The 24,843-nt window shown below is 28.0% G+C and overlaps 1 protein-coding gene across 1 annotated transcript in view; it reads right to left on the bottom strand.

Moving 5' to 3' along the window:
• LOC126851771 (KN motif and ankyrin repeat domain-containing protein 1) overlaps positions 1 to 24,257 on the bottom strand; it is a 57,375-nt gene extending 33,118 nt beyond the window's left edge. The window contains exon 1 of the mRNA XM_050596076.1: positions 24,052 to 24,257. The gene's annotated coding sequence lies outside the window, so the exon portion shown is untranslated. The remainder of the gene's footprint in view (positions 1 to 24,051) is intronic.
• Positions 24,258 to 24,843: the final 586 nt, after the last annotated feature.

Here is a 24,843-nt window from a genome sequence, read left to right as displayed (position 1 = left end):
TTAGGAATCGTCCTTCCGCAGCTGGTAATTTATTCGTGATTATGAGCTCGAAAGCTCGTAAAACTCATTCACTGACCGCGAGTGAGATTTTATTGTGGAGTAAGTTATATAAAGCTTTCGCGCATCGCGTTTACGCCCATCTATTCCAGCTAACGGAGCTTTAAGACCTGATAGAGCACGCACATCAAATTTTCAATATATCACGCATCGTTTCTCAAATGCCCCTCTTAATGCATGCTTGTCGATCCTTCTGGGAAAAAGTGATCTCTATGTTTACGGCCATTCGTCACTTTTAACGCGAGGAAACGGTCAATAATAATCGCACGAATTTTTACAAGTTTTCCACATTGACTTTTAAAGTAATTCATATCCCCTGTTTTTTTCATCATGATTTTTATATAGTAAAAAGGGTTCATTTTTTTTTAATTTTTAATTTTTTGAGTAATGCCTGTACACATTATATATATATATATATATATATATATATATATATATATATATATATATATATATCTATATGTATATATGTGTATGTGTGTGTGTGTGTGCGCGTGTGCGTGTGTATGTGCGTGTGCATACGCGTGCGTATGTATATAAATGTATAACAAACAATATATGTATTAAAAAAAATTATTTTAAAGTTATTTTAATTGTTTAAAAGTTATTTAATTATTTAAAAAATTATTTTACAGACCGCAAAATATATAAAACATTTCCGTGTATGTGAAATAAATTTCAATGAAACAACATTTTTTCGTGCATATCATATATTTTCTTTCTTTTTCTACTTTTTACATATGTTTTAAAATTTATTTATTAACACAAAAAGGCGATTGTGTATTTAAGATCGATTTTCGCGATTTGAAGAATTCAGACACATCAATGAGCAGCCATTCATTTTATAACTTTTAATGAATGGAAGTTACTCTCGATAAAAATCGAGATTTCGACTGCATCACGTCTGTCGCTAAAGAGACAAAGTACACACGACAAAGATCATATGATGGATTTGTATGTCATAGATACATACATATATACATGCCTATACACGGTTTAACCGTACATTCGTTCATTAAGAACTTTTTCAATGAAATGTGTGCACGCCAAAAATATCGCCACACCGGATGACGACCAAAGTCATAACGTATTTTTGTCATCTTCTCCTTCGCAAAGACGCGGTTTCTTTTTCGTGGCTCTTTCGCGGTGTAATAACAAGAAATAACGAACTTCTCCATGACGATAGTGAGATTGTGAATGAGAATCTGTACAGAACTAAACGCAAATATTTTAAAAGTATACAAATAGAAAGGAGAAGGAGAGCCCTTACATTTAAAGTTCAATTAAAAAAAAATCAAATTCTCTATAAGTATTATAATAACATTATAGGAATATAAAAAATAATATGGCACAAAGAAAGTAAGTTATTATTATATATATATAATTAATATAGCGCATACACAGAACTTTTCGTCAACATTTGATGGGATGATTGTGGTATTTATTTTATTAATAATTAGCGATAAATGATATAAAAGCATCGCTTTTGCATCCCTTGTTCCGTTAGGAATGCAAAAAAGATGCTTTTATATCCATGATTTTAAATCTTGATTGACAATTAACTTTCAACGCGTTTTGCAGCCGCATTGCATTATTCGTCGTCGAATAATAATAAATGAGAGACATTCGCTTCAAAGATTTCCCGATATCTACAACATAATAAATATACCATGGCGCGTAATTAAGTTGAGCGTAAAATTGATTTCTATTTCACATACACCTTCGATACACAATGGGACATATAAATTAAAGCCAAATGTGTGTAAATTTCCTATCGCCGGCAGAATTAGATCGAAACATTCAAAACACCTATGAAAAACATACTTCTCTTTCCGCACGTGCTTTTCCAATTTATTAGACTATAGATTCGATCCTGACATAATCCAGATCATACCATATTCATTAAAAAATTAAATGCGGCTAATATTTCATAAATTTGACAATATATATATTTATATTTATATCGATCTCTTTAACATTTCTTGAATATATATATCGAATTCTCTTCGTCTATTCGGGAAAAGCGAACATGTTGAAAGAAATTATCATTGTATTTTTTTAATTTTTAATATTATTTGTAAGTATATTTAATATTATATATTGTTAAAAATTATCTTAATATTATAATAACTCAATAAGAATAATTTTACATACTGGAACATAAATATTTTATTAATGTTTAGTATTCTTTACATTTATTAATATAAAAAAATAAAAAATAATAAGCAATAAGAGCTTCAAAATGCTTTTTTAATTTTCCGCCAAGTATCGACATCATAAGAAATACAGTTTAGGATCAAAAGTGTAACTCGGCAAAAAAAAAACAAAAAAACCAAAAATTAAAATAAAGTGTTTAATAAGGAAAATTAAATTTGGGGAACTTGACTTAAATTTTTGGGATAAATTTTTTATGTAGTGTTAAAAATACATAATATTAAGGCATAAAACAATGTGTTTTATTTTAAAGCACAGAACAAGAAAAAAAATTTCTTTTAAATTATCGATGACGTGTTGAAATTGAAACCTTAATCTTTAAAATGCCTTTTTAATTTTTTGTCTATGATTTTTTATCGAGTTTGAAAATAGCCCAATTTTTAACGTAGGTATGTTTCCTATACTTCTTTTTTCTTTTTTTTGAATAGTATATTTAACTAAAAAAGTTTTGCGTTTTTAAGAGTCCAGCCTTTCTTATAAAAGAGAACAAGAAACAAGACCGGCAATGTCAACTTTGATCTAAATGGGACTAGATATAAAAATTGCCAGTAGATCTAAAGATAGTAAGAGTCATTCGAAGAACAGTCATACCTATCTTTGTTCGCCGTGTTTGATTTATGATTATCGCCTTTTATTATACTGTGTAAAATGAAGACCCGCAAAAGCTTTTATTTTTTTACAAAATAAAATTGCTTATTAGATCGCATATAGATATTTTTATCAAATATATTGATCTTATAGTAACATTTAAATTAATTAAATTTTATTATTTTTTATTATTTCTTAACTTAAATACAATTTGATGACATTTACCGTGCCTATCAATTTTTACTGTACCCGTAATTTAATAAAAATATATATAAAAATTTTATATTAGAGAGATAAAAATAAATATATGCATCAATAAATTAATAATCCAAAATATAATATTTTTCATAATTTCGATTGTTCTTAAAGTAACAATTAGATTGTCAAAAATTAACAAGCGACAAAATCACATAAAAAATGATAATTAAAAACTGAGAATTTTTAAATACTCGAAAGCGCAAAACTGCTTAAAAAAATTACTTTGTCCCGTCTGTTTTGAAAAACTGTTTTAAAAAAGCCGTTTTCTAACAAATGCATAATTAGTGTACATGAACATTATATGATGTTATTGCTATTCGCCGGCGCTGTATCGGAGAAACAATTTGCACAATAAACTGTGCGCAATGACGCCGGTTATCAACATTCGTACGTTAGATTATCATTATTGGGAAATACAAATAATGAAAAACTCATTGTCTGACAACAACTTTGGTGTTGTTTTGTCAGTCTCGTTAATTCTGCAAAAGAAGCATCACTTCTAAATATGTATACATTTGTTGCAAATATAAATTTTCCATATATCGGAATTTCTCTCAAATCTCATACAAATGCTAGTTAGATTAAACAACATAACAAGATTAACCTAAATTATTCTTTTTGACAATATATGTATATGATAATATATCATAATAAAATCTTGTTGAAAATTTTAAAATAATAATATTTTCAAATATAAAGAGAGAAAACAAAATAAAAGAATTTAATAAGATTTATTCTGTAATGGAAAATTTTTATAAAAATGGTATAAATTATTGTATTATATATAAATATATATAAATGTATATATATATATATATATATATATATATATATATATGTATATATGCATATGTATATTTATTATAGTGTTTTGCAAAACTCTCGACATAAGCTATAAGAATATGCAATAAAAAGTAGGGAATTTCATTTAAGAAATTAAAGGTGTTCTTGACCTTAACGATGCCATCCAAGGTCAAACCAACGACACCATCTTATGTTCCCCTTAAGACCATACAATTTTTATTCCAAACATTTTTCTCTAAAATGCTTAGTTTTTGAAAGAATAGGGGTGTACGGGTGGTGTAGGACACCCTGTATATATATATATATATATATATATATATATATATATATATATAGTAATAATATTATTGAAAAACACATACTTAATTAGGTCACATACAGACGTCACAAACTTTAATGGTTAATGGGATCAATGAGATCATGTTTATACGCACAAATGTTGAAAATAAATTAGAAATGGCCAAATATTTAATTCCAAGACATAAAAAGTAAAGGCGCTTATGGATTTGTACAACGCGCGCTATCACTACAATCGTTATTAAATTGATGTTAATAAAGCTAACGCCCCTAATGTGTCATTGACTTCGATTATTGTGTATATTTTAATAAAAAATTGATTAAAAAATAATAACAATAAAATAAGTTGATATATTTTATATTCAATCGTCCGAGGGAAATGCATTCATTAATGATTTAAAGACAAAATCAATTAGTTCGCATTTTTACCGATAGGCAAAGATTATTTATTGTTAAAGTAAGGAAGAACTGGACGAATCATCTACGTCAAAAGTGAATAAGTCTAATCCATTTCGAGATTCATGAATTTCATATTGTCCGCAAAACACTTTTAGCTTTTTAAAATACAAATTGATAATTAATTTTTAAGTTAAAGTTTTCTCCCGTAGAATATAATTTAATGTAAAAATTCTAAATATTATCTTATAACTAACTTTTTCATAGTCACTATACACAAAACTTCATGAAACTTAAAATTTTAATTTTACAAAATAATCTTTTACTTTAACTCACAAATTATTTATATTTAAAACGGCTAAAAGTGCTTTGTGTATGTGAGCACAATGTCAAATTCGTGAATCTCAAAACGTATTAGATTTATAATCCTAACAACACATATGTCCAAAAGACATCCAGAGGATGTAAAACGTGTTGGATGAAGATGTTGACGATTTACAATATCCTCAGGATATTCTCTGAATGTTCTTGGAATGCCCTCTGGACATGTGTTCTTAGAGAAACTTTTGACGTAACTGATCCATCCAGTTCCTTCTTAATTCAGCTGCAGCCCACTTTTGCTTTCTACGTCGTTATATTTCACCGTGTGAGTGTTCCTTTATTGGGCCTGATGCAATACGAGGCCTCTCGCGCGGAGGCGTGCGATGCGTGGGTGTGCAACGTAAAACTTTTCTCTCGCTGGCGGCGTTTTAAACGCACAAACTTATATCGCACGCGTAAATGTGAACGAACAAATGTAAAGGGTGCTTGAAACATTCCCGCTCAAAGCACCAAGTGCAGGTGCGTTGCAGATGAAAGAAGCCTCATTCATTGATTCATCATATTGCGTTAAAGGGAAATACAGTCGATGCGTATCTGCATGCATTATGCAACCAATGTCGCGTTACTTTTCTTTGATGCTAGAAATCACGTAGATCTTATGTTGACGTTTCTTTTTTTTCTTATAAAAAAAAAGCCTATCGACTTCGTAGCACAAAGCAAAATTTCCTTAACGAAAAATTATAGGATTAAGATTAGGTTAAATTAGATTAGAATTTAAGAAAATTTGTACTAATAGTTAAAATAAATTTTTACATAACATAAAATATTAAAAGTAATATAATGATATTGATAAATTCGATAAATTACTTCCTAATATTATTTGATTTTTTAAATAAATTAATTTTAAATGTCCCGATAAATATTAATACAAAAAATTTAAAAAGTTTTAACACATTCTTTTTATCTATAAATATAATTTTCATAAAACCATAGTTGTTACATGTTGATGTGTTATGTAATGTGGACTATATTGTTGTGTCTGTGTTCTATAAAAATTGCTTGTATACAACATATGTATGACTCTAAAATACAAGATACCAAAACGATCATTCGACGTTGTCAATTGACAACGATTCATGGCCATCATACTTTACTTCACCCGGTATATAGTAACGAATATAAGCACATACGTAAGCCCACCTATCAGCCTCTCGTTCGCCCATGCACGTAACGCACACGCGTGTGTGTGCGGTGCGACTTGAATAATACAATTTGTGTGAGGCAGGAGTATATAGGACCCGCTTCTTTAAGAGCATTTAAAAAACACTTTGAGAATATGTTTGCACTTAATAATCATCCCTGTTGAAAGCAAATTTTGTAAGATAAGCCTTGATTTTTAGCTATATAAATAACATTGTAAGTACAAATCGTTTGATCACAATCGCATTTTTTTTAACCGCGATAGTATTTTATCATTTAATAATTAATAATAAATCACAATATTTTTTTAAAGAGAGATCTATTTTCATTTAACAAACAAAATTTTTCAAGCTCAACTTATAATGGATATTAAATTTCGACTACACATCGACTGCGCTCAAATATTTACACAATGATTTTGGCGATATTATTTATTGATAAAAATATTAAATTTTGTAGATCGAAAAAATGAACCTTTTCCATTTCGCAGCTTAAAACAACATTCTGGTGATGTATTATCATTTTCAAGACTCGTGCTATTATATCAATAAATAACCGAGCACAAAATCGTTGTCAACTATTATTTTTTTCCAAAGCAAAATAATAAAATTTTAGGATTCACGAAATCATACTCCTAGATTAGATTATAGTAAAAATGTGTTGAATAGCAGTTTACATAAGAAATATATTTTGACGAAGGCCGCGCGTCCCATCCTAATAGCTAGCCTTGTTTGTAATCTCATCAAATTTAGAAAATTATCTTATTTAAATTTCACATTTGCATGTACAAATCTGGGAGAATATTATGCTCGAGGATAATTTTATATTCTTTTTGCTTGTAAAGAAGTGATAATATCAGTAAATAAGTCGCATTGCATATTATTCATAGTATTAGTTATTGCATAGATGAAAAAATATTAATGATATGTTTGAAAGCAAAAGAGTTTTTCCTATATTAATTTGTACTTACAAGAAATTTTTTCTGATTGAGATCTTTGATTGCATAGGTTTGCAAAGAGTTGGTGCTGTTTAAAAATGCATTTTTTTAAATAATTTTTTTTATTCTCGCTCTATAAATATTAAATGTTTTCTGCGAATATGTATGGTTTTTATATCATTATTTAATTTTAATAATATTAATTTTTAATATTAACATTTAATATCAATAATAATATACATATACAGGAAGTCCCATTTTAAAAAACGCACCACCAAATAATTTTTCAACGTTAATTCAACGATAACTCTTCAACGAAGCATTTTCAGCAAAAATGTTTTAGACAAAAGTTGTATGATTTCGAAGGGACTATAAGATGACCATTGGTTTGACATTGAAGAGTTATTTGAAGGTCACATGAAGGTCATATTTAATTTTTTAAATGAAATACTATATTTTTTATTGCATATTCTTGTAGTCCATCTTGAGAGTTTTCCAAAACACTATGCTAAAGTGTTTTTTAAGTACTTTCCGAGTTATAAAACTTCAAAGTTGCAATATTTTTACATAAAATACAAAATATCTTGTATGTTGTCATGTTATGAGATCAAGTTGTTCGTTAGAGATCATTCCAAGGTCAAATCAACTTTTCACCCATATGTCTGTAGTTATGCATGTTTCAAAATTCGGATTATCCTACTTTTAGCGGTATCCAAGAACAACGACGTGGAATTAAGAAAATGGGAACGTTTTTGAGCATTTGTTGTAAGAATGTTTCTGACAATTTATGAGAGGCAAAAGGACTCACGTTAATCAAGCAAAAGAAACAGAATTCTACTACGTCCATGTCGTTGTTCCTGGATAGCGCTAAAAGTAAGATAATCCAAATTTTTTGAAACATGCATAATTACAGACATGTTGGTGAAAAGTTTATTGGAATCATTTCAACTTGACCCCATAACATGACAATATACAAGATATTTTGTATTTTATATAAAAATATTGTAACTTTGAAGTCTTATAATTCGGAAAGTACTTAAAAAAAAACTTTATCATAGTGTTTTGGAAAGCTCTCGACATAAGCTACAAGAATATGTAATAAAAATTAGGCGGCTCTATTTAAAAAATTGAAGGTGACCTTCACGTGATTTTCAAGTAACTATTCAAGGTCAAATTAATGACACCATCTTATGTCTCCCTCAAAAGGGAGATACTTTTGTCTGAAACATTTTTGCTGAAAATGTTTCGTTGAAAAATTATCGAGGTGCGTTTTTTAAAATAGGACGCCCTGTATAATATATAATAATATTTAGTAATTTTTAATATTTACATAAATAAAATTCAAAGTTTTTTTTAATTAAAATGACCAAAAATTCTTACATGTTACATAAAATCGAGCTTTAGATTCATAAATTACGATCCAAAGTCAAATAAAAACCCATCAAGGGAGTTCCGCAAAAAAGATTATTTTTACAGACCTGTGTTATCGTTCCAGTCATTTAATTAAGTTTTTTTTTATTGAAGCCAAATCGCATTAATCGCATATGAACAAGTTTATTTATTTTATGTATTTGCGAAATATTATAAATAAAAAATTCGCTCTAATGTTTACTTATATTTAACCAATTAACTTATCAAGTGTGCAAAGACATTTCCGTTATAATATTACTAACTCAAAAGACTAATAGTTAATTTTGGCTTTCGATAACGAACAGAATTGAAACGTCTTTTATAAAAAGAATAGATTATAAAGATAATAGTGTGACTGCGCAATTAAAAATATTATATTGTTTTAATCTAACGAGCATGGCATTGCATATCGTAACGGATATCAAACTCGTTTTAAGTATACATATCTTAAAATAAAGAAAGAGAAAGAAAGAGAAAGAAACAAAGATTATTAATCAATATATCTTGGAAAAAATTTATATACGAAATTTTTGTAATAGAAAAAACATTTTATAATACATAATATTGCATAATTATGTACTCTACAGACCTCCTTTTTTTAAGAAAAATATCTATAAAACATATATATGTATATATATATATATATATATATATATATATATATATATATTATATATGTGTACATATACAAATGTAAATCAATTTTGTATTGGGATGTACACATAATTGAATTTATTTAGAATTTAGAATATATGCACATATTATATGTCCCAAACCATACTTCTTATAATAAAATTATAATTACGTTGCTAATTAAACAATTAATCTTATATATTATAAGATCACGTAAGTTTAATTCGCACGCAAATACGCGAATTTACTACAAAATCTCATACATATCACTATATTGTCCGCGGACAATCTATAGACGAAGTCAATAATCACTCGATAGAATTTTTCCATGTTATCGACATATAATCTTCAGTAAATCTTTATATTCGATAATCTTTAGATTCGAAAACGCGTGTCTTTACTGTCAAACTTCTGCAATTAAAGTATTGTTTGATATACAATCGTGTAATATAGGCTTAAGTCTCGTGTGCCGTTAAAGACGAAGATAAGTAACGGATAAGTTCACAGCATTATCTATATATCCAATACGATATCTATCAATCGACTTCTCTTGGATGACTGTTTATGTTAATGAACAAATCTCATCTCGTCGCGTTACAAAAACATCCGACACAAAATGCTGCGTGATTCTAAATAAACGTAGTCACTGATTCTGAATATACCGTTGGCATCTCTTTGAGATGCTTTATATGGAAATAAGATTCATTGATCGGATATAATTCAACAAAGAGAATATGACAAAGTGGACAAAAAGTTAAAATGAGAATACAGATTACATAGCATATATACAAATGTTTGCAACGCAAATATGTTTCGCAAAAAAAGTTTCTAAATAAAAATCATTATTTATCAATTATTTTTTATACATATGAATTTCTTTTTTAATGTCTTTATCTCTTTATGTAAAAAGTATTTATTTATAGTTGATATATATGCAAAATAAAATGTAGATTACGTAAAATGAATTACACATTTCATCGGGTCCTTTGTCGAAAAAATAGATTGCATAAAAAAAAAATCACAAACAGATAAAATGATAAGTAAAAAATATCGATTTTTAAAAGTATAGCAGAAATATGTACACTACGCGTCTATCATTCGTTTCCTGAGGTAAGAGGATAAATAAAAGTATATCAATGGAGCCATGCATATACTTCCATACATATTGATGTACCCTTCTTATCAGAGAACGAATCATTGACGTGCAGTGTACATTTATTATTTTTTTTTTTTTGAATCGCTGAATATAATAACATTTTTATTCTTAGTGAAAAGTGAAAATATATCTTAAAAGTATCAAAATATATCTTTATTAATAGTAAAAATGATTTAATAATTTTTTGTTTGTTTTAGCTACTTAATTAGTATTAGTTACTTAATTATTATAATTTCTTATATATTATGTTTTAACATTGAAAACTAAGAAAACTTCAAAATTAAATATCTCAAAAATGCTAAATATAACATGCCAAAACCAATATAATAAATAAATTATTATGTTTAATTTTAAAAATGTCGCCAGTAAATAAATTAATAAACAAGTGTTTATACGACCAAACTGGCAATTTATTGTTTGATTATTATATCACGACGTTTCAACCATATGGTTTTGGTCCTTATCAAGTGAAACTAAAATTACAATACAATAAATAATGATAGTCATGTTACAAAGAAAAAAATAGGATTAAGCAACTTACGTTATAATTAAAAAGTAGAAAGAGAAAAATCGAAATGTCAAACTGACATTGTGTCAACCACTATGTTTGGAATACTGAGATCAACTAAACGACCTTTATTAATTTATCGTATATGTTGTTTAAATTCTCTGTATCTTTTTGGGAATTAATAGTGTTGTCAAATTTTTTAATAAAAAACATTTCAGCTATTTCTCTCTTTCTTACATGTTTTTCGTTATGTAGAATATCAGGCGCTGACCAATCGAAGTCATGATCAAATTTTAATTTGTGTTTGCTAATTACGGATAAATTACTTTCGTGCATTTTTATATTATTACAATGTTCCTTGACTCGGGTGCTTAAGTGTCTTTTTGTCTGGCCAATATACGAAGCGCTACAATTCTTACAATTTATTTTGTAAACAACCTCCGTTCTATTGCTAATAGGCAAACTATCCTTGCCGCGTTTAATCAATGAATTTAATTTTTTAGGTATATTGTAAACCACTGTCAGTCCCATATTTTTAAGCAACCGACCAACATCGTCACTCAAGCCTTCGACAAACGGTAGTGCGATGTAGGAGGGTTTGTCTGTATCAATTTCCCCATCACCTAGAATGCTACTGCTCCGGTGTTTCAAAAATTCAGTCTCTTACAAATATAACGATTTACAATGTGTGTCGGAAAACAATTATTAAGTAAGATCTGCTTCACGACATCAATGTTTTTCCATGAAACTGGTCGTCAGATAGTAAAATAGCATGGTCAACAAGATTAAAAATGGTGTTCAACTTATATTTAAAAGGATGGCTCGAATAAAAATTTATGTATCTATCGGAACACGTAGCTTTTCTATACCAGTTTGTTAAAATTTTTCCGTTGGAATGGATAACACTGGTGTTTAAAAAATTGATACATGAATCCGACTCTATTTCATGTGTGAATTTTAAACGTGGATGATAACTATTGAAAATCAAATTAATCTCGTCAACATTTGCACGTGGAACAATAGCAAAAATATCATCTACGTATCTATAATATACAGGAACCGCAAACCCAAGTAGACTCAAACAATGTGTCTCCAAATCATCCATCACAATATCTGCTAAAATAGGTGATAACGGAGAACCCATAGGGCTGCCAAAGATCTGTTCATAAAACTTTCCATTAAAAGAAAAACTAGTCGAATCTAGAATAACTTCCACTGCATATAAAAATTGAGGCAAATTAAATTTTGTGTTTGGAGCGATGTCATTCCAACGTTTTTCGATAGCGCGCAAAACTAACTCTTTAGGAATGTTTGTAAATAATGCAGTAACGTCTAGTGATATCATTATTTCGTCATCATTAATAAGTTTCTCTTTCATGTCAGCAGCAAAAGACCAACCGTCTTTTATGTGAGATTTCGGTTGCAATTTTGAATTATGTAAAATATCGTGTATGTACTTCGATATATTATACAACGGACTGCCTAGTGACGATACTATGATACGTTTTATAATAAATAAAAATTAAAAAGAAATCAATTATTTCATATTAATAAACATATTAATAATCTTATGCTTTTTTAGCCAGGTTGCATGATAGCCAGCTTATGTAATTGTAATCCTAAAATAATCTAAAATATTCTAAAATAATAGATTTTAATACTACTCTAGAAATTCTTTAAATAAAGAAAAATTTTTTTTATAAAAGATTTGCTTGACATTTGAATTTGATACCTATTTTTGATGAATATTTAAATAATGTATTTAATATCTCTTCAGATTCTCATGATGCACATATAATATGAATTTACGAATATGCTACACTATAGGCTATAATAGAAGATGTAGTATAATTGGATTCTAAACATAAGTCTGTTTTAAAAAATCCAACGCTTGATTTATTAGGATAAAAGATCATAACTATTTTAATATTTTTTACTAAACAATCATGCAAATGCATATTTGCATATAAAAGTCAAAAACAAAATTCTTTCAAGAAAATTGTCTATTTTTATTAATACTTATCTATTGTATTTTAATTTTATTATATCAAATTTAACATTTTTAAGATGTTCAATTTTTTAAGATGCTTTTTCAATCAAAAAAGTTAAAAAAAAATCATACAAATAATTAAATAAATAAAACAAAATTATCATTACAGTATTAAAAAATTTATTTTGATCTCTTTAATATTTTGATTACTTTTCTAGCAGATTTTCCTTTAGGTAAAAATTTTGTCATCGTATATTCATTATAGTGGTTTCCAGTTAAGAAATTAAAGGTGTCCTTGACTTGATCTTAACGATGCCATCCAAGGTCAAACCAATGACACCATCTTATGTTCCCCTCAAAATCATACAATTTTTGAAAATGTTGAAAATGTTTTTCTCCAGAATGCTTAGTTTTTGAAAGAAAAGGGGTGTACGGGTGGTTTAGGACACCCTGTATATAATTTACGTTATATATTTTTAAATGGTACTTTTTATTTATCGTCTTCTGTAATATACAGTTGCATAATATAATAACTATCTGTTGCTTGCGGCTTCGTTCGCGTGGATATTGAGATTTGGTACAATTGTGTGTAAAAAAAACAAGTTTTTTGTCTATATAAAATATATATTACAGGTTGATGTCTTAATGTAATAAACAATGTTTATTGCAGACGTTAGTCGAGGCATGAAAAGAGTATTAATTTTTTTTAGTGATATCCATCTTAAGAACTACTGATGTTAGGAATAAGAAATTTGACACGTAAATTTACTTTATAATAAAGAATTAAAATGTCAATTTTTACTTTTCTAACATCTTCCATTTTTGAGATACATGTATCCTTATAAAAAATAGGTATCCTTAAAATAGGTTTTTGAGATATAGGTATCTATAAAAAAAAATTTAACCCCATTTTCACCCTTCCCTCTTAACTGGATTTTCGAAAAAATGGTAAAACATGTGTTTCTTTATTCTTAAAGAAGAATCTAAATATCAATTTTCACGTTTGTAACATCTTCCGTTTTTGAGATTATAAGTATCTTTATAAAAGAAAATTAACCCTCTTTTTTACCCTCTTAGAAACAGAATTTCCAACAATCCTTCCTTGTCTATGGCATAAAAACAATGTACCTTCCAAATTTCACATTCTTAGGTTAAACGGTTTGAGCTGGACGTTGATGAATCAATCAATCAGTCAGGACTTCTTTCTTTTATATACAAGAGAAGATATATATCACATTCTTTAAAAAATTTAGATTATTTCCAGAAACATATAGTTGATGTGGAATATAAATGTCAAGAATAATTTATTAATTTATTAGATGTCCTTTCCCCCTCTCTCTCTCTTTCTCTCTCTCTCTCTCTCTACAGTTTAATTTAATTCGATTTAATTAAATGTAAAATATCATTTTACACTTGTATTAGCAAAAATAAATTTAACTATATTAAGATCAAATTATATGTGATTGTTTTCCACACATTACAGTTCATTAATTAAATTTAATTAAAATCGCCTTTGAATTTAAAATATAACATAGTAGTGCATCATATATACGTTTCCCTTTATGTCAATTTAAAGACATTTGTTCTTGAAGAACTCATAATTAACATCTGCAAAAGAATTACATATTCGAGAAGCGTAATTATGTTTTATGCGATGTGTGTGATGTCGTTTGCAATGCCTCACGCAGATATATTTCCATAGTTGTCAAAAGCATCTCCAACTCGCGATTATTTACGCGATTTCAATCAAGTCTGGAAATAATGTCAAGGTCCCGGCATTGCGAATACAGTTGCTCATTCTTACGTTTTACATTCATAAATGCCTCTCACGTAATGTTAAAGGCAAGCAGGAATAAAACGTGAATTTCATCATTTCATCAGAATTTAAAAATCAATGTTTCGAAGAAAATGAAATACTTGGCAACATGTTAAAATATTATATCGTATTTCGATTTATTATTATTTCCTAGTATAATAGTAATCATAGCATAAATATCTAATTAAAACTTAGGATGTAGAATAATTTAATTCTATAAAAGTTAAAATATAAAATATATAAGCAAATTAATGTATTAGTGATTAAATTTACATTCAATACTATATAAATTGTTAACTGTATTTCATTTATCTTTTCATTAAATTTATATCAAATTAGTTTATTGTATTTTATTTTGAATTTATTATTGTTCAAAAATTAATATATAATTTAATAATATAATATTATAAATACAATGTTATAAAAATTAATAATAGTATTCAAACTCATCAATAAAAATTAATTATAATTTTAATAAACTAGCGTTCAGACACATTGAAAACATGTACGTATGCTATACAAAACTCAAGCAAAATAATAATTCAGAGATCACTATTCAAAAACACCGATCTAAAAATACTTTTACTTGGAAAATTACAAAATTCTATAGAAATTTTCTCTCTTTCTCTCTTTTTCAACATGAAATTAATAATCATTTATATATATGTAATTTTTTCCTTTCTACATTAGGCTTCAAATTCACATACACGTTTATATTCACTTGTTATACATACGGTTTGATTGATTAAAGATTAAATTGATTAAACAGTAATTATCTCTCACCTGAATGTCTTAACTCTTATTAAAAAATGCCGCCTTTATGCTTATACATATTTTCACAAATTTCAGATACGTTTTAAACAGATGGGAGAAACAGCTACTTAATGGTTCGATGAGAAATTTGTTACTTATGTTACATATGGGCAGCTGCATCCACATGTCAAGCATCGTAGAAATGCACGCGGGCACAAAAAACTAATGCATGAAGAAAATAGAAATTGAAATGACACTTGCGTTTAAATAATTCTTATTTATAAACTTTTTTAGTTTTTAGTATTCATCATATTATATTATTCGTCAATCTTTTTATAGTTACAAATAATATAATATTTTTATTGTATTAACAAAAAAATATAAAGCGTCAGAACAGCATATATATTTAATAAACACATAAATCCCTTTCAATTCAGAAATTTATTTTATTATTATCTTATTTTAAAATACGCAAAGCTTTTCTCAACGAGATATATGTATTTACGTTGTACATTAACATAGGAATGGCGAACCGTATTTGTGTGCGCTAAATATTCTCTTTTGTTATAAATTCAACAGAGATTGAATGTTGCAAGCTGTTATGTAATAACATGCGTAGTATGCGCTGACGCACATGTAAACATGCTCCGATGCCATCAAAGAAAAAGAACGGAGACGAGAGTTTATTTGCACCTGCTATTGCATTCTCGAGAAGAACGCATGCATGAAATTTTTTATGGAAATATCTCGTTAACAATTAATAGACAATAGCAAAGATGTCATTAATAGGAAAAACCTACGCAAATTAAGGGTCATTATCTTCGAATTGACGGCTTAACATAAATCAAAAGAATGTTTTATTATTCATTTTATTATTTTATATAATTGTGTATGTATGTATATATTATGTAATATGTGTATAAAGTGTGCATATATATATATATATATATATATATATATATATATATATATATATGCATATACAGAAAATAATTGTTTTTAAAAAAAAGTATGTAATTATTTGCAATATATTTTCTTATAACAATTATTTATTTTTTCTTTATACCATTTGATTCATCTTATTATTTTGTACATAAAAATATAACGGTACAATTATCAAACATTAAATAATTTTTGAGATATTTTATATTTTATACTATAATATGTCAGAATAAGATACAAAATAACTCAAAAAATTCTTAATGAAAAAATACTTTATTATAGTGTTTTGGAAAACTCTCGACATAAGCAATAAGAATATGCAATAAAAAATAGGGAATTCCGCTTAAGAAATTAAAGATATCCTTGACTTGACCTTAACGATGCCATCCAACGTTAAACCAATGACACCATCTTATGTTCTCCTCAAAACCATACAATTTTTGTTCAAAACGTTTTTCTCTAAAATGCTTAGTTTTTGAAAGAAAAGAGATGTACGAGTGGCCTAGGACACCTTGTATACACACACACACCACACGCCACGCACACGCGCATGCGCACACGACACGCACACGCGCATGCGCACGCGCACACGCACATATATATAATTATAATTTCTATATACTATATATATTTTATTATTTTGTATTATAAGTAATAAAAAATATAATGTTCTCTGATTCAACTTATGAGATTAAACGCTAAATGTGCATATTAGCGCCGACCTCATCGATTTCAATAATCTTGACATATGTTGTCAAGAATTCATGACTCTAATTAACTTGCAAAAAATTTTAGCTTTCGCTCGTTGTTTATTACAAAGTTATTAACAATTTAAGTTTATGACTCTTCACGCAAAACAATGATTTTAAATGGATTTGCAACTTTGTGTGCAAAACAAGGTTCAGTTTATATCAGAAATAGGTTTGAGTTTGGCCATTTTTTTCGGAAGTGGAGCCCCCTCATAGTGGGGGAGGGGAACTCACTGTTCTATGCATACACTTTTTAATGCGAAGAAAGGTTTCACATGGGTTTACAACTTTTCACGCGAAGCGAGGTTCAACATGAACCTATGTGTCTAATTTTTTAAAACCCCCTCTCGTAGGGGAGAAGCGGAACCCACTGTGTTCACGCATATACTTTTTAAAGCAAAGTGAGATTCCACATGAGTTGAACCTCGCTTTGCATAAAAAGTTATAAACCCATGTGGAACCTCATTTTACATTAAAAATTAGACACATAAGTTTGCATTGAACTTTGCTTTGCGTGGAAAGTGGAAAAATCCAAGGAGTTTTGTCTCTGAAAATGTAAACAAACACTTTTTTTCACGTCTGCTCTACACAAATACAACGTAAACAAACTTTATTTTTCCTTATTTTATAACAGAAAATGCATTAAAACTTTAAAATCGCATATCTTGAAAATTATAAGAGACCGTCGATTAAGTTATAAGGAAAAGTTACTCAGGGTCATGTCCTTGACAACATATGTCAAGGTCATTGAAATCGGTGATGTCGGCGCTAATATTTACCGATTAAACAATCACTTTTATAATATTTATTAGCTAGACAAACTAAATTAATTACATTATTGACATTTTATAGAATTATTTTAGATTTTAACAATTGCGCAAACTTTTCCGAATACTTTCCGAATAACATTTAAGTGATAGGAATCGGAATAGAAATGTCTACTAAAGATATCTGCACGGCAGATAAACTATCTATTCGCATGTTTCACTATTACTTTGACGCGCGTATCGTAGCACGTAGGTAGGTGTGTATCACTCATAAAGCGCGATTGAATCGCCCTTTTATTTCGTTCCGAGGAAACTGGTGTTTATGCTGTCTTCGCTTAATAGCGAACTAATCCTCAGGCAATTACGCTGGTGTGTATAATCTGACTTGCGAAGGCATTAATTACGCGAGAAATAAATCGCACCGACGGCTGTACGTCGCTGTTTCTAAAAAAAAAAATATATGAACACAAGCAAACGCGAATACGAGATACATGCATCCGCATATTATATTGGACGTGCATTTGCAATAGTTTTTTTAGGTTTATTATAATCGATGATCTCACACACATACACACACATATACGTACACAACGCATGCACATCATACATTCATAATCGATGATCTCACATATCCACAATTGATGCTTACTTATATTATTTCATTAACGAAGTATTTTTGCATTACATAGTAACAACATTCTTATAATTTTTTAAATCTATTTTTGTATTACTACACATTATTAATTGTGATATTTATTCCTGAATTTTTTTTAATTAAAAATTTGTCATATTTTATATATATATATATATATATATATATATATATATATATATTCTTTTATATATGTATATATATACATTATATATACATATATATACATATATATATATATATACACATACATATACATACAAACATAATTAATATATACATATATAAAAGAAATATTAATAATACAATAATTGCAATTTCCTTATTTTCTAAATTTCTACTAAGTAAAATTTACTAAATAATTTAAATAATTCTTTTTAGTATTATGAATTTAAATCAAATCAACTAAATAAAAATTACCGGTTGATCGTCGACTTTTTAAATTTACCCGCTTTCATTTTACTGTACAAGCTATTTATCAAAAGATGAAAGTATTTAATAAATATCAATCACTTATGCACGTTGTTCTAACTGTTAATAATGTTATACTACGCTCGGACATGACTACAACATCGCTGCCAATGCTTATAGGATACGCGTTGATCGCGATTCAATGCTTGTAGTATACGCGCGTTCTCAAAATGAGATAGTGCACGCACTCATATATATACATTGTAGATTTATATGATTGAAGATTAGCGTGGTTAAACAGCAACATGATCGATACGTCACTTATGTATTACTTATAATATGTTTGTGTCCTACAAATATGTTTCTAATGAAAAATCAATATACTACGTAATGTCGTGCCGATAAAGAAATGTTAGGCACAAAAAATGCCGCGCATATCAAAGTTTACGTTTAAAAATAACGTACTAATCACAAAGTGTCGTGATAATACCAAAAAGTTATCTGCGTCTATGGTATGTCCAAAGTATCAGATAACATACTCGCTACATATAAAGAGATATGAATTGCGATCAAGCATAGCTGGAATATAAATAACGATGCAAGCGTTCATAAATAGACGTTCCGTAACGCCGTGGTGCAATATGCAAATTAAAAAACTATTGTAGGTGTCTTTCTGCCTGCGATTCGATATAATAATTCATAGACTTTTATATATTATACCATTAATAATATTATAGAGAAGTGTAATATATAAAAGTCTGTGCGATAATAATCATATCATGGCAAAACTGCTTACAGTCTAAGCATATAGCAACGATAGCTGGAGTAGTCGTAAACATAAACAACGTACAAGCTTTGGTGTATATCGTAAATTTAACATGCTATATAATCGAAAGTATGTATATAATTGTTTCTAAATAAATAATATGTAATTATATTTAATTATTTTCAAATTTAATAATAAAATTTTAATAAAATCTATCGTAAAGCAATTTCTGTGCTCATAAAATTACTGTAATAAAAAATGATAATTTCATACACAGATGAATATTTTATATTAAAATCAAAGATGAAAAATGCAAACCATCTTTTTGTTGTTATAATTTATTGAATTTGTTTGTATATTTTACTTAAACGTAAAAAAAAACAAATCATATGGCTGCATAGGCAATGGCATATTAAACTAATTAACCAAATGAAAGTTTAATATAATGACTTCTATGTATACTCCAAAACTTGTGCGTTGCTTACATCTATGACTGTCGTAAACTGTTACGTTGCAATATTCAGACTCTTATTCTGATATCAATCTCTTTAAGGTAGTTGCAATTCCTATAAAAATAATGATATTAAAAAATGCATAAAAATTTATGCTATATCAAAAGCATAAAAATTTATGCTATAAAATATTTTTATTTTATTGTTTCCAATATTAAGAAAAATTATATTTAATAAATCGCATTATAATTAAAGTAGTAGTATAGCTAATATAAAAGTTATTTTCTAAATAACTAAATGCACAATATACACATCTAAGGCTTTGGGATATAATTATTTAAAGAAAATTTCTCAAAAATTCTAAATCCCATAAGATAAACTTACATCAAAGCAAGATATATCGGACAAAGGACGGTCAATTATTTAAGTTGTATAAACATGTAGATACCACATTTATTAACATATAGTTAAATTTTCAAATTTTTCTTCTTAATTGGCATTTGCAATACAACTATCTTAATCTAGGTGATAATCAGATGACTTCACGCGACAATATATTATTAAAAAAGTAATATATATTACTAATAAGAACATCTCAATTTAAGATCCGAATTCAAAATATCCAAACATGGAATTTTTTGATATAGTAAAAATGATGATGACCTTTATTTTTGTTAATAACCACTCCTTAATACCGAAAATCATCACCAGATGCGCTGTATGCTTTATTACATATACCTTATTATTGGAAATATAATGTGAATGATGCGTCTTTTACTTTAGTACGTGTAATTTATTTGTAATTATACACTAATACATTTCATGTACTAAAATGAAAATCACGTCATTTATGTTATATTTCTAAAACATGCGTAAAAGGCATAAGAGTATGACGCTCTTGACTTTCAATAATAAGAAATGGTCATTAACAAAAATGAAGATTACCACCATCTTTACCATGTCCGAAGGACTCAGAATGTATTTTTGAGTATTAAGAATTTGTATTTAGAATTTAAATCCAAGATTGAAACGTCTTCCTTGTAAGACAAAAAAATGTTTTTTTAGGAATTTACTGAAACAATGTTAAATTTTCACTAATTACTCACATATTTTCATTATCTAAAGAAATTAAGAAATATTGGTTAATTCCTAAATTATCCAATATTCCTAAATTAATAAAAAAGATAAAAATTATACAATTAATAAAATTTTATATAAAACTTATAAATATCTAAATTTTGTTTTAAATATTATAAATATAAATATATATATATATATATATATATATATACATATATATATATATATATAAAATCGTATTATTAGTGAGAATATCGCGAGTACATAGATATCTCTCATTTCGTTGCGACATATTAGCACGCCATTCCTAACAAAGATTTATCGTAAGAAAATAATGCAATTGACCTCTTATATGGGTTATTGACTCTTTAGTTCGATATCAAGCGGGTAACTGATGTGTTAACAATGCATGTAATATGCATAAAATAATTATTCAATTAAATCAATAAAAGCATTAATGAGACTCGCGTTTCCAGTTACGAAACAACACAACAAAAAAAGTAAAGTCACCATTGTTGATTTCGGATGTATAACAATACCACAGCAAATAAATTTGATAATTTTAAAGCCATATTGTCACGTCAGGTAATTAATTAATTGCAGAAGGTATTTACATTAAAGATTCTCTCTATACATTTAATTTAAAATTTGAAACATTTTAAAAACTAATCTAAAATCTTTGTATAATATAATGATATAACATGTATAATGTTTTTAACGGATATATTAATCATTCTTTATTGTATATAAGCATACATCAAACTTTATCAATCTTTCAACAACGAAAAATCTTATTTGAATCGTGTAAAATCTGTGTTTTAGCTGTAAGTTATACAGAAAAATTTTTCAGAAATTAGAAATACATACATACTACAATTATAACATATTGTTTTACTTTATTATTATTTTCAGAATATCATAAAATACAAATGTAAATTAATAGCGTAAGAAATTGCATAATATCTATTTTATTTGCTCTTAAAAAAAAAAAAAAAAATATTTCTACTTTGCTGTATGTATCTACATATACAACATTATGCCTTTTTAAATCAAATACAATTTAAAATAATTCATTAAAATTTGTTATTTTATTGAAGCCTTTTAAGAATAGATCATACGGAGCTCTAACGGACTATTCACTCCTGTTAAGTTCAGGATCATAGAAGGTATCGTTTTACACAACTATTTTTCGCGAGATTTGCATGAACATGTTTTTTGTACGCGGCCGGGAAAGGATATTGTGCCCGCAATTCTGTGCATTGCTGCGTGGTTAGGTTGTTATTTGCTTATGTTATTCGGAAGTGATTTAGCGCGTGGAAGAATGTACTATTTCGCGGTATACTTTTGAGAGATTCCAATATATATTAATTCACATTTATATATACAGATTAAAAAAAGGTTCAGGATTTTAAGGACATAATATTCATAGAATAAAGAAAAAAATATATATGAATCGAATAATTAATATTGTTGGAGTTATGAACAATTCGTCAACAATAAATTATCTTATCATTTTTTCATTCAAGAGAAGAATTTATTCTTTCAAAAAAAGAAAAAAGAAGAATTGTTTTAAACTCCAAAGTTTACAAAAAATTTTCTATGTGTCCTCTTCCCATTTTATACGCTTTTGCATTTTTGTATTACAGAATTGCGAACTCATCTTCAAAACATTCTCAGCATTGTTTTAACTATTTGACATGCATTTTGTATTCTCTGACGTAATCTGTCGTAATGTTTGTTTTCCTGCTACGCGAAAGCACTAGAAGCGAGTAAGTCCCTTACTTTAATCAAAATTAAACATTGTTTATAATTCTGATAATATTAATTTCTTCGAGCCATATTTGTTAGCATTATTTTCATCATTTCGTGAGCACTATCTTTTTAAAAAAAATCCTGAACTCTTTTTTAAATATCCTGTATATATGCAGAATGTATATATAATATATATGTATATTATATACATACAAGGTGTCTTAGACCATCTGTACACCCCTCTTCTTCCAAAAACTAAGCATTTTAGAGAAAAATGTTTTGAATAACAATTGTATGGTTTTGAGAGGAACATAAGATGGTGTCATTGGTTTGATCTTGGATGGAAAGAAAAAATAAATAATTGTAATAAAAAAATATATTGCAAATAATTACATACTTTTTTTTAAAAACAATTATTTTCTGTACACCATTTGATTCATCTAATTATTCTGTATATAAAAATATTACAATACAATTATCGAACATTGAATAATTTTCGAGATATTTCATAATTTATACTAAAATATGTCAGGTTAAGATACAAAATAACTCAAAAAATTCTTAATGAAAAAATACTTTATTACAGTGTTTTGGAAGACTCTCGACATAAGTTATAAGAATGCAATAAAAAATAGAGGATTCCATTTAAGAAATTAAAGGTATCCTTGACTTGACCTTAACGATGCCATCCAAGGTCAAATCAATGACCCCATCTTATGTTTCCCTCAAAACCATACAATTTTTGTTCAAAACGTTTCTCTCTAAAATGCTTAGTTTTTGAAAGAAAAGGGGTATACGTGATCTGTGAGGACATCCTGTATATACAATATGCACTGGAACTGAAAAATATTAAAGATGCGCGATTAAATATACAAACAGCAATTCTGTAATCACATAAAGTTGCCCATATTCCGTGGTTCTTTTAGATTGTTTAACCTTTAAATCGTTGAACCGATCTATTTAAACGGGGAGCACACACTTTTGCATAAGCGCATAATCATAAACATAAAGAAATTGATTGGTCCACAAATATATGCATAAGGAAATGAACCAATCAATTTCCTTATGCTTATAGTTATGCGCTTATGTAAAAGTGTGTGCTCCCCGCTTTACATGCAAATATAAAAGAGTGATCCACTAACCTGTCAACCCTCTCCATTCTTGCATGCCACCAGCCGTGTCATCGCTTAGCTACAATCAGATCAACGCACGCGCGCGCGCGCGCTCGTACGCTACGATCGCGACGTTATACTGTTTGATCTTGCGCAGTCATCGGTGAGATCGCGCGCGCGACAATTTTCACATTCACTGGTCGTCGCACAAACTCGAAGAGGTGACTGGGAGATTCTGAGGATCGACGGTTCTGGTTCACGACTGGTTCTTCTCCTTCTCCTTCAGCCTCTGGCCCCTTCCAACGCGGCGAGAGACGCGGAAAAAGAGATGCGGGTAAACGTGCGGCTACGGAGAATCGTAGAGAAAAGAAGAAGACAGACAAGAGGATGTTGGGGCTCTCGACAGGTTGCCCCGTGTACCTGAGGATAAAAGACATGACGGGGTAGAAGCTCTCAAACGCATCGGATTTGCCGCAGGGAAGTTGATTGTCAGGGACGGATTTTGAGTTTCTGTGTAATTTTCTTTATTTTTATTAACACATATATTTTATGCATCTATTAATTTCACAAATGTCAGCCACTTAAAACATGTAGTATTTTCTATATCGATTTTCCATTTTAATTAGTATTGACAAAATATTTTGTTTATCGCAAATTTAATTCTAATTCATTTTTATATTTTTATATTTTTTCAATATATTTATCTTCTTAAACTTCGTTAAATTACTTAATATAAAGATTTATAATAGATATTTTTATTTAATGCATATATTTATTTAACTCCACTTTACTTCTCACAAAAGTAGCAAATTTTTTTCAGAG

Source organism: Cataglyphis hispanica, chromosome 8, assembly GCF_021464435.1.
Source record: "Cataglyphis hispanica isolate Lineage 1 chromosome 8, ULB_Chis1_1.0, whole genome shotgun sequence".
Taxonomy (NCBI): Eukaryota; Metazoa; Arthropoda; class Insecta; order Hymenoptera; family Formicidae; genus Cataglyphis; species Cataglyphis hispanica.
The sequence above is the reverse complement of the archived record's forward strand: the minus strand, read 5'-3'. Positions and strand labels throughout refer to the sequence as shown.